We start from the raw sequence: 11,919 nt of genomic DNA on the forward strand, positions 1-11,919 counted from the left end.
CATTACTTGATAACAGAAAAATAATAGATGAAACTGAAAACTAGTAATAAAAATAATTTTGTTTACTATATATCATGACGTCATCAACCATATACTATATGAATGTGGCTGAAGCTCTTCCAGTCCTACTGTTGACGTTTTGATGTAGTTGCCAGTTGCCATTTCTAGAAACTAACAGATTTATTTCTCGATAATTATTCACTTTCAGTGTGTCTGGTTTTGCATCGAGGTAGCTGTCAAAGATATGAAGTAATTTTTGGTGTCATGAAATATGCATTTGATCTCCATACATATTATTTTCTGTAATTCTCGTTCAAGAAAGAACCTTGCTAGTCTTTTCGTTGGTTAAGCAGAAGCCATGTTCCTCCGTTGTAGCCATTTAGATGGATTCTTATTCTTACAAAAATGTTGTTTTGAATGGTATGCTACTCTTCTTCACGATAATTATTAGAAATGTTATACAATCTGTTAGAAATACATTGATGAGGGGAATGAGATTGTGTATGTTTAGTGCATGAAACATTTAAATAGTTTTTCTATATCATTACTCTACAATCCTTGGATCCTTGCGCAACCAAAAAGAAAAACTGGCAATTATTCCTTTATGAAAATTAACGAGTAATTCTATTTTAACTTTTAAGAGCAGTTCATTATTTCACATCTATTTCAAAACCTTTTATATAGAATTTAAGATTGTGACATTGAACGTATGCACAAACGCTAGACATATTTAAACAAAAAAAATGTTTAGAGATAGAATGTTATGTCATATGGCATCATATCATGATGTAGGTAGCAAATGCATTGATGACGTCATCAAATTTCCCGCCTAGACAGAAAGAACTCTGCGGGGTTCCTCTAATTTATGCGTTTCTGTTTGCAGTTTTTTTCAAGATGCTGAAATTTTTAAATCAAATATAAGTGCGTTTGTGTATTTATTCTTTTTATATTATTCATTCCTTGAGAGATATGGAGAGAGCAAGAGAGAGAGAGAGTTTTTTTTATATGAATACGGACATAATCAAATGTTAGATGCTTCAAGAGCGTTTTATTTTCTTTAAATGAGTTCCTTGTCAAAGGATTCCTCGTATAATGTAGTATGATTTATATATATATATATATATATATATATATATATATATATATATAGATATATATATATATATATATATATATATATATATATATATATTTATATATAATATATATATATATATATACTATATATATATATATATATATAATATATATAAAGGTAATCAGAAGAAAATTAAAAGACGAGAACTCTGTGGTCATTTTACCTTTATTTATAGCACATAGCATCGCGTTTTATATATATATATATATATATATATATATATATATATATATATACATACATATATATATATATATATAATATATATATATATACATATATATATATATATATATATATATATATATATATATATATATATATATTATCTAGTATATATATATATATATATATATATATATATATTATATATATATATATATGTATTATATATAGATATATATATATTCATTCAAAGAGCATAATAAAACTCACCCCATCTCTTCTCTCTATTAAGAAGTCACACCAACCCTTCCTAACTAAATAAATCACCTTATCTCATCATATCACATGATTATATTTTTATTAAGTATTTCAAATAAGTAAGTGTTCCTGATTAAAGGCGAATTCATTAATATATAAATAAATGCAATGGGGAAGAAAAATAATGAAATCGGCATAAACTTTTCAAAATTCAGCATTTTGAAAAACAACAAACAACAACGCATAACCTCGAGGAACCCCACACTGTTCCTCTGTTTTGGTGGGAAGTTTGGACTCCTGTCATTGGTCGTTTATGACGTCATAACTACTGCTGACGTCTACTTTCGTGATTGGCAACAAGTTTATGACGTAGGCATCTGACGTATTAATGATGATGTCATCGACGACCAATGACAGGGCTCCAGTTTTCCCTCCAAAACAGAGGCAACAGTGAGGGGTTCCTCGAATTTATGCGTTGCTATTTGCTGTATTTTCAAAATGCCGATTATTAAAGGGTTTTTTTGTTTGATTTTCCATTAGCACTTTTTTTCTTTTCCGTGGCATATACTATATTTCAAAAATACGTTTAATCAGAAACACTTATTTGATCTAATAACTAAAAATTAGAATAGAAATGGATAAAATATTCCAGCATCATAATTATGTATGTCATAAGACCAATTTTTTCCATTACCGCTGGTGTGTTTGTTTATGTATTTATTTTCTTCGAAAGGAGAGACCAAGAACGTGAGAGCTTTTTATATTATGGAACTGATGATTAAGTGCTTTATCAACATTTGATTCGCTTTTAATTAATCAGTGGCCAATGACTTCCTCATTTGAATGTGCATCTTTTTTTTAAAATCCCTATTTTCTGCTAGTTTCCACAAAATTTTACAGTTTCCTCCTCCGCTTTTATTAAATAAAAACTGGTTATTATTTTTTCCTCAATCGAGAAAGGTAATTTATTATGTGCATCGAACATTAAATTTTCTCCAACATGAAGCTCTATGTATGTAAATTGAGTATGTTTTCTTTATCAAGTGGATTGAATTTCTGCATTCGAACATCATTATTATTAATATATATTTTATTACCTAATCTCTGAGAGGTCTACATATTTCCACAAAATGGTTTGCTAAGCCTTATATATATATATATATAATATATAGATATATATATATATATATATATATATATATATATATAATAATATATACATATAGATATATATATATATATATATATCTATATATAATATTATATATATATATAATATAGTATATATCTATATATATATATAATATATATATATATATATATATATATATATATATACATATCAATATATATATATATATATATATATATATATATATATATATATATATATATATAGCAGAAGCCAGGTACTATGTCGTACCTCTAAGTAAACGATGCTGCTCTCTCCTGTTTATTCCACTCAGGTCATTTCTCCAACTAACCACCCAACCACCATAGAACAAGCAGTTGACAATAGAAACATTCCCCCACGAAGATCAAGACGAATTCTGGAAAGAACGAGGGCTATACCGCTGATTATTCATAATTTGAACTAGCTTGTTCCTAACCGTTGTTTTTTCAAATGTTTGTGCTCTTTCTTGTCAGTTCCTTGATGTGACATATCACACTTTAGTGAACAAGACACAGTTGATGGTCGAAAGCTTTAATCCTATACAAGTAATATATATTTTAAACTACAAGAGGAATTTACTTCATTGTGGATTGTATCCCCATATATATATATATATATATGTATTATATATATATATATATATATATATATATATATATATATATATATATATATGTGTGTGTATATATATATATATATATGTGTGTATATATATATATATGATATATATATATATATATATATATATATATATATATAAATAAGGCAATATAAATGCATCAAGGATAGAAGAAAAGGGTCACTTCTTGACATAGTTTGTTTCACTTAGCTACACCGTATCCATTGTATTATAAATGACACAATGTAAAACAGTTACAAAAAATCACAATATGAAATTATGGGAGAACCGATATCCCCAGTACAATGTAAAATATAATATGCATACATACACAAACATATATATATATATATATATATATATAGATATATATATTTATATGCTGTGTGCGTGCGTACATGTGTGTATAACAGGAAACTTCTTTTACAGATAAAATATAAAAGTTTAATAGATAGAAACAAATATGAATAATTACAAAACGAAGACTACACATCACACACTATCTCTTTATTTTTTACTGTAAACCTTCAGCTTCAAACCCTTATGGACAGTCAACAAACCACCATAAACTCAGCCTGCAGTGAGAAAACAAGTTAAAGGAAAAGGTTTTAAGTAAATATATATATAAATAAGGCAGTAGAGCCTATACATCTAAATTCATTAGACGTCTGCAGTGAACAGGATTGAACTTCTTCCTCACTCGCTCGAAGATTTGGAGATCAGAAGATTCCGCAAGTGCTCTAGGTAAAGTATTCAAAATTTTCGCAGTAGGCTTGCAGGCAAGGTAAGCAGCCTCCTATAGTAGATTCACATCAACCGTGCATTTGATGCCTAAGCCTGTCCCTTACGACGCTCCTGATTGGCTATTGATAAGCCAATCACAGGGCTGGAAACTTTCATTCTCTCGAGAGAGTTCACGTAGGCAGGGTGTATGTTCCACCTCTCCTGAAAGACGTATACCTCAGGAGAGATGGAACTTACATCCTGCCTATGTGAACTCTCGAGAGAGACTGAGAGTTTCTAGCCCTGTCATTGGCTTATCAACAGCCAATCAGGAGCGTCGTGAGGGACTGGCCTAGACATCAAATGCACGGCTGATGTGAATCTACTATAGCTATAACTCCACACCGAGAATGATTTTGTTTACCATGCCTCATGACGTCATCAGCTAGAGGCGCTCTTCCCGTCTTGCTATTTCTGCATTGATGCAGTTGCCAGTGGTTACTTTTGTAATAATAACATATTTACATTTTGACAAATATTTATTCAAGTGTTTCTGATCTTGCATCGTGGTAGCATGTGATCATTGGAGGCGTAATTAGATAATCTCCTCGACTCCATGGTTTGAAATTCTTATCCAAGAAAGCAACCACCTAGTCTTCGTCACTTAAGCAGACGTTCCATTCTTCCATTGCTGTCATTCATAGCAATTCGAATACTTACGGAAATGTTGGTTCTGCATTGATAAGTGTTGTGCATTTATCACAATAATTATTTGAAATGATAAATCATCAAATAATAAGGCTTTCGAGATGGAAGTAAGATTTTGCAGTTTTAATTACACAATGAAAACACCTGTAGTCTTTAGTTGAATACTCAAGACTCCTTGGATAAAAGTAATCCGTTCCATCCACAAATATCAACAACTGTCAACTTCCCGATGAAGAAAATAACGAATAATTACCCTTTTTAAAAAATCTCTTTGTTTCAAATCAAACCTTATGTATTTCACAATGCATTTAAGACTAGTTGATAATGATCATATACACAAGGACAGATAATTTTTAGATATATGACGGTTTAGAGTTCAAAATTTTGAAGCATGGCAACGATTCATGACGTATGTAGCAGGAGTAGCTAACAACGTCATTGTCAGTCAACCAATAACATGACAGCGAATTTCCCACTAAGAAAAATGAAGTGTGGGGCTCACCCTAGTTTATGGGGCTGCTGTTTGATGTTATGCCAACAAACGTCAGATATTTCTGGGTTTCTTTCGTGTTCTTTTTTAGCTTTATTGTTTTTCCTTTTTCATTGTATAAGATTTTTATCAAAAATATTTTGTAATACATTATTTAATCACTAAATATATAAATAAAAATGGAAAAAATATTCTTGCATCTTATTAAAGAGGGACCATGCCATTATTTTGTTTGGCAAAGAAAGGTGTACATATTATTATTATTAGTGAGAGAGAGAGAGAGAGAGAGAGAGAGAGAGCGAGAGAGAGAGAGAGAGAGCGAGAGAGAGAGAGAGAGAGAGGGCGAATGTAATATTATTGAGTTGATAATTGCAAGTTTTCCTTTGAATTATTGGTATCTTGCCACATGAATGACTAAGTTTAATATTTTTCTCAATTTCCAATCCATATTCCCTAACAGTTTCCATCTTTAAAGCCTGAGAGAGAGAGAGAGAGAGAGAGAGAGAGAGAGAGAGAGAGAGAGAGAGAGAGAGAGAGAGAATATTTTCATGAAATGTTAAAGTTATTGAACTAATCATTGGATATTTTGAGATTTTTTCTTTTGTGCTCCTATGGTCTGTTCATTTAAATTCATAACTATCATATTTGGATCCGTATTCTCTCCCAGTCTCCCTAATCCTTCTAATCCTTTTTCTCTAAAGGTCCAATTTCGGTTTCATTATAATTGGTTCAACGTCTTTCAGTAAGAGATTGACAATTTTAATATTACAAAAGAGGCAGGAAATGTTACATTAGAAACACTGCTGTGTAGGGAAAAGATAGACTTATAATATTATGTAAACATGGGTCTCTCCATAAACTTTTATGTTTGTAGAGGATGATATTTTGTTTTATGCTCAAGTGAAAACAAATTTCTTGACTCCATGCGAATAATTCTGACGATGCCTGTGCTCACCTCCGCAATATATCCCGTTACATAATCCTAAGAACATTCATAGATAAATTCTTTAAGAATACTGACCACTTAAATAAATATTCTGAAGAAATTCTTAATTACATTGCCAGAAGATTCAACGTAATGTAGCCGAATGACCATCCTGTTCTACACGACTAAACTCAGATCTCAACCACCTCATCTTGAAGGCCATACCTAACAGCTGTCCAATCATTCACTCTTCTTCCTCTCCTTTCCGTATGGAAAGAAATTCCTCGAAGGTTGAAGGGGAGTGCCCATCAATCCCCTATGGATAAGGACGAAGTCCTTGTCAACAAGAGTTAATAGCAATATCCTCAAGAGCGCCTTCCCCCAACGAAAGCGAATGGGGTTTCCATTTTAATTTCATTGAAGCGATGAAGAAATCTGAATGGCAACTTTAATGAATTCTTTTGTTAAAGGAGAATTCGCTCCCTCCGGAGGATTGTTTCGTAGGATTCCTTAGGCGACAAGGGGTAAGAGTCGGTGTGATATTTCGTAGATTTCTACAATATTCATTTCCTCTTCATCTGAAACTATGAATACCACATAAGTAAGCGTACGTCCTCTTCCCTTCCCACCTTTGGAAATAAAAACAAAATTCTGTCTGATCACTGACTCAGAAAAGTCGTTTTTCTTCCACAGATCACCATTTACTGATCACCATTTACTCTACTTACGGTATTTTATATCCACATATCTAAATTTCCAAGTTTTTAATACATTTAAGGCATTTAACTATTATTATTATTATTATTATTATTATTATTATTATTATTATTATTATTATTATTATTATTATTATTATTGTACTTATGAAGCAGACCCTCTCTTAAGCATACTTTATTAAACGTAATGGCTACTTCAGCAGCGTAACACTTGTAGAGATTCTTCTCTATTTTCCGAATAGCTGCTTTTTCCGTACTACTTAGACAGGCTACTAGAGCGCCTATGGAGGTCATGATCAAATACAGAGTCAAAATTGGTGTATATATTTGAATTTTACAGATATACTATGATACCATAGTTATCAAAGTCATTAACGATATATATATATATATATATATATATATATATATATATATATATATATATATATATATATATATATATATATATATATATATATATATATATATATATATATATATAATATACTCTCTCTTTCTTGAAGCAACAAGCTCACAAGGGCCAGTCACTTGAAATTCAAGCTTCCGAAGAATGTGTTCATTTGGAAGAAGTTACAGAAAACGGTAGGAAATGGAGAAAGAACAGATCAGATATTAGATAAGAAAAGAGTTTGGATAAAGATTTATGAGACATATATAAGTGGTGGGAGAGTCTGAATTTTTTTAGGAATGTGGGTTTCTGTCAAAGCCCTTGGCAGGCTATATCATTAGCCAGATAATTAAAATTCCCTGAAAAGTCTAAATTTTAGCCTCTGAATGAGTCAATAAATCTGGGGATTTAAATAACTCATTTTGAATTCTTTAAATTCCAGCTCTATTAAAAAGAAAATCATTGACCTGGAAAGACCCTTAGGTCATATTTTTCATAAATAAGCAAAATGCTCTCTCTCTCTCTCTCTCTCTCTCTCTCTCTCTCTCTCTCTCTCTCTCTCTCTCTTTGAGAAATGTTTCCCACACTGAATGTTTGGTTTTGAGCGAGTTTTTGAGGGGTATTCAAGAAAAGACGTGAATTTCTTATTTCGACCTTCATTTCATGTTTGGTTTTCGGGATCAAGTTTTCCCGTCTCAGTCTGTTTAAAATAAAAGTATGAGTTATTCTTAGTTGTACTAAACGTTATCTTTTTTACACCTGTTATACATCATTTTGGAGCACAGTTGATAAAGACGTAAATTGTAAAATAAGCGTATGATAGAATGTCATGTTAATAAAAGAATAAAACCGTATCAGGGTCAATTTTACCTGGATTTTCAAAAGGTTTTTGGGAAAAATGACAGAAGTTTTTACCAAAATATCGTTATGATAAAGAGAACAAATTTTAATAAAAATCCCGTATTAATAGACAATCTTAACTTGTTTTACTAAATAACTTTAGACTTAGAAGAACACCAGAAAAAAGACCGTGCCAAAATATCATTATGATGAAATTAATTCTTCTCTCCATTCGTTTTTTCCTTCGTATTCTTTTCGTTATTCATACTTCAGGGATTGAAATTTTTCCCATGATATTACAAGAGGATTTTTTATTTTTTGAGTGAGATCCCTCAGCCACTCATGCCAATCCTTTCTCTGCTTCTTAATAGAGAGATCGCGAGTCCTTTCCTCTTGTAATGCTTCACTTCCCCGGTTAATTAATCTCTGAATAGATTCTTGACAAGGAGGGAAGCCACTTCCCATTTCCACAGACACGCTCGGGCGCACGCGCACACAAACACACACAAACACATCGTGAACTCAAATGTCACCTTGACTTCAAGCTATAATTTCACTCATATTCGGATGCGCAGTTTCTTAATTCATTAGTAAGGAATATATGGAGGTATATTAGCAAGGAAATGTAGTTACATTTATTGAAGAATTAATTCATATAGTAGAAAATGCCTTCAGACAGGCAGACAGATAGACAGACAGATCCAGCTGAGCAAAGGATAAAGATGAGGAGGTCCATGAACTAATCTTATTTTGGATCTTATGTTAAAAGAAAAATACTTCAAATTTTAAGGCAATAACAATCAGAAAAGCTCTAATGATATCTTCAGTGGATGAAGTTATATACTAACAAAAATACACGGAGAGAAAAGTAACTCGCATTTAAATGAGATCATCAGTGACTTCGCTGATTATTAGTATGTATATTATCATATTCAGTTAACTTCAGGAACGTGTGTTAACTTTAATATAAATGGAATATCTTCTTCTAAATGTATATAATTTCAGGTGACGCATGATATTTTTATCTGCCGTGTTGTCTTTTTCAAGTACCTTGTGATCAACTCGGTTTTAATTTCGGAAGGATAATATAAAAAATCGAGGGCCCTGATATGACATGAATAGCATGTGCATAGTGGCTGATGTCATCAAGCACAATTTGCTCATTTCAAGTCGTTTCAGTACACTCACAAGTTGTGGTCATGTTTTATTGTTACTGCAACATTCAACAAACTTGAAGATTGAAAGCCGTGAGCTGGGCTACATGGTAAATTTCATTCTTCGTCTAAAACTCACCTACCAGATAAATGTCACTCACTCCAATGATCACTTTTCTTCCCTGAATCTGGTTAATATCTGCTGACTCGATGATGCACTCCAAGACTCTGAGAGCTGAAAGCCAACAAGGATGTCAATAGTTTAGACGTGGAAGTACCTCGTTCGATATCGTTATTGATTTAGTTTCGTCACTGTCCAGCGCCATCTGTTGGTTGGAAACAGAACTGCTGTCAAACTGAAATAAATAACATGGCTTATGATTATTTAGATAATTCTAAGAGAAAAAAGTAATGGGACTTACTGTCTACTTTGTGATTTATTTCGATTTAAAGAGAAAATCCTTCAGAAATCAAAAGTTCATTATGAAAGGTAGAAGATATATTAACTCTATTCGCCTTATTATTGATACCTTCTAGTTTCATCCACTTATTCTGAAAACCAGTACTGAATAAAGCATGAGTAACAAAATAAAACAAGATCTGTTCATACAGATCATTCCAAGAGTCTCGACGTGGAATACGAAATCATTTAACAAGAAACCTGAATCAGCAATAATCTTTTTTGGGGTGACTGTTTTAAAAGAGTAATCTCTCCTGCCAGCTGCACTTACCCGGTGGCTGTCATCCTGAAATGGTTTCAGTAAATCAGTGAAAATGGTAGCGGCGATTATATTTACACAGAACTTCCAAAGCTATTTGCTTCATGTCAGACCAGAGAAAAATAGAAAAAAAAGGCTTACCTGAAAAGCCTTTCAGTTTTTTAGGAGTTTCTAATAATCAAGTTGTCAATACTTGGTCGGAGAATTGAACGGATTTTAAGTGTTCTTGACATGAGTAACTTTTCTTGCAAGATAAGAAAAAAAAATTTATGCTACGTAGCAATATTTCCAGACCGTCAATGGCTACTGGATTTCAGAGCTTAAGATCGAATAGAAAGCAGTTTCGGAGTTTGAATTTTTCAGTGAAAGGCAGGGAATTGAATTCAAACAATTAAGAAATAAAAAAAGACTAACCTGTTTCTGAATATTTACCTCCCAAAAACGTGATATTCAAAAGCCTGGGAACAGAATTATTTAGAATTATTTAGACCTTGGCAATTTATTCCAGCTGACTGAAATATATGAAAAAAGGGCATTCTGGATTAAAACTGACCTCGTGATATTATGTATTTACTGTTATTTTGGACAGTACAGTTAAAATCCTTATTCTGATTACACATGGCAGAGTAATCTCTAGCATGATATTGCATTTCATATAATATGAAATAAGGAAAACATATATGGTTCTTACTTTCTCACCATATGATATAATGTACGAACTACTGCAATGAAAATTACATGTTGAACTTGTGGTACGGCAAAGCAAATGAAAGTTCAACGGCATTCATTTTATTTTCTCATTGGCAGCTGATTCAGTAGCGAGATGGCAAAGGAATATCTGATAATCAGACTTCAATTGTATCGTTCAAATGCATAATATATATATTGACTAATTCCTTTATTAAGACATCAGCTGGTTGTTATGAATGACAGAATTTCTATCCGTTTTCTACCCTTTACGCAACCTCTTGTAATCAATAAATAAAAAAACATAAAATACTTTCTCTCTCTCTCTCTCTCTCTCTCTCTCTCTCTCTCTCTCTCTCTCTCTCTCGAGTTTCAATTCCACACAAGACACTAATGACAAAAGCTAGAGCTTTAGGTAATGTAGGAGAAATAGCAGACTAGATCGAAGACTCTAACTAATAGAAAACAGTCATGATAAACGGTTTTAGAATCAGAACGTGCAGATGTGACAAGCCGAGTTCCTCAGGTTCAGGACCCACTTCTATGCCCTGCTCAGGGTTCTGTCCTTGCCCCACCCTCGTTTTTTATTTACATTAATGACATTGACATAGGCTTAACTAGCAGGATAGCCAAATTTGCAGATGACACCAGACTTGGTGTAAATGCAGCAGACCCAAATACTACAGTGGAAAGTTTAAGAAATAATTTAAGGAAAACAGGAGAGTGGTCAAAAAGATGGTAAATGCCTTTAACTTGGATAAATGTAAAGTGTTACAAATGGGAACAAACAAACCTCATGAAACTACATGCTGCTTGGGAATGACATAAATAGTGTAGAAGAAGAAGAAGAGGACCTTGGAGTTATTATTACCAAAGGCTTAACATCCACAAAACAGAGCATGAATGCAGAATAAAAGGCACAGATGCTGGGATACATAAAGAGGCAGTTCAAGTACAGGAACAAGGAAACTGTGCTGCACCTCTACATATCAATAGTTACACCTCATCAATAGTTAGACCTCATCTTGAATATGCAGTACAGATTTGGTCACCAACACTAAGAATGAACATAAATTAACTAGAAGGGGTACAAGCAAGAGCCACAAAGTTAATTCCATCCAACCGCAAATGGGGTTACCAAAGACGACTAGAGAGCCTGAACATATATGACTTAGAAACACGACGATCGCGAGGACAACTAATAGAAACATT

General features: G+C 32.4%; 1 long non-coding RNA gene across 1 annotated transcript in view; it reads right to left on the reverse strand.

Annotated features, from left to right (window-relative positions):
* Window positions 1-8,882: 8,882 nt before the first annotated feature.
* LOC135221446 (uncharacterized) overlaps window positions 8,883-11,919 on the reverse strand; it is a 20,130-nt gene continuing 17,093 nt past the window's right edge. Inside the window, exon 3 of the long non-coding RNA XR_010315956.1 lies at window positions 8,883-9,627. This is a non-coding gene — a long non-coding RNA (uncharacterized LOC135221446). The remainder of the gene's footprint in view (window positions 9,628-11,919) is intronic.

Source organism: Macrobrachium nipponense, chromosome 2 (assembly GCF_015104395.2).
Source record: "Macrobrachium nipponense isolate FS-2020 chromosome 2, ASM1510439v2, whole genome shotgun sequence".
NCBI lineage: Eukaryota > Metazoa > Arthropoda > Malacostraca > Decapoda > Palaemonidae > Macrobrachium > Macrobrachium nipponense.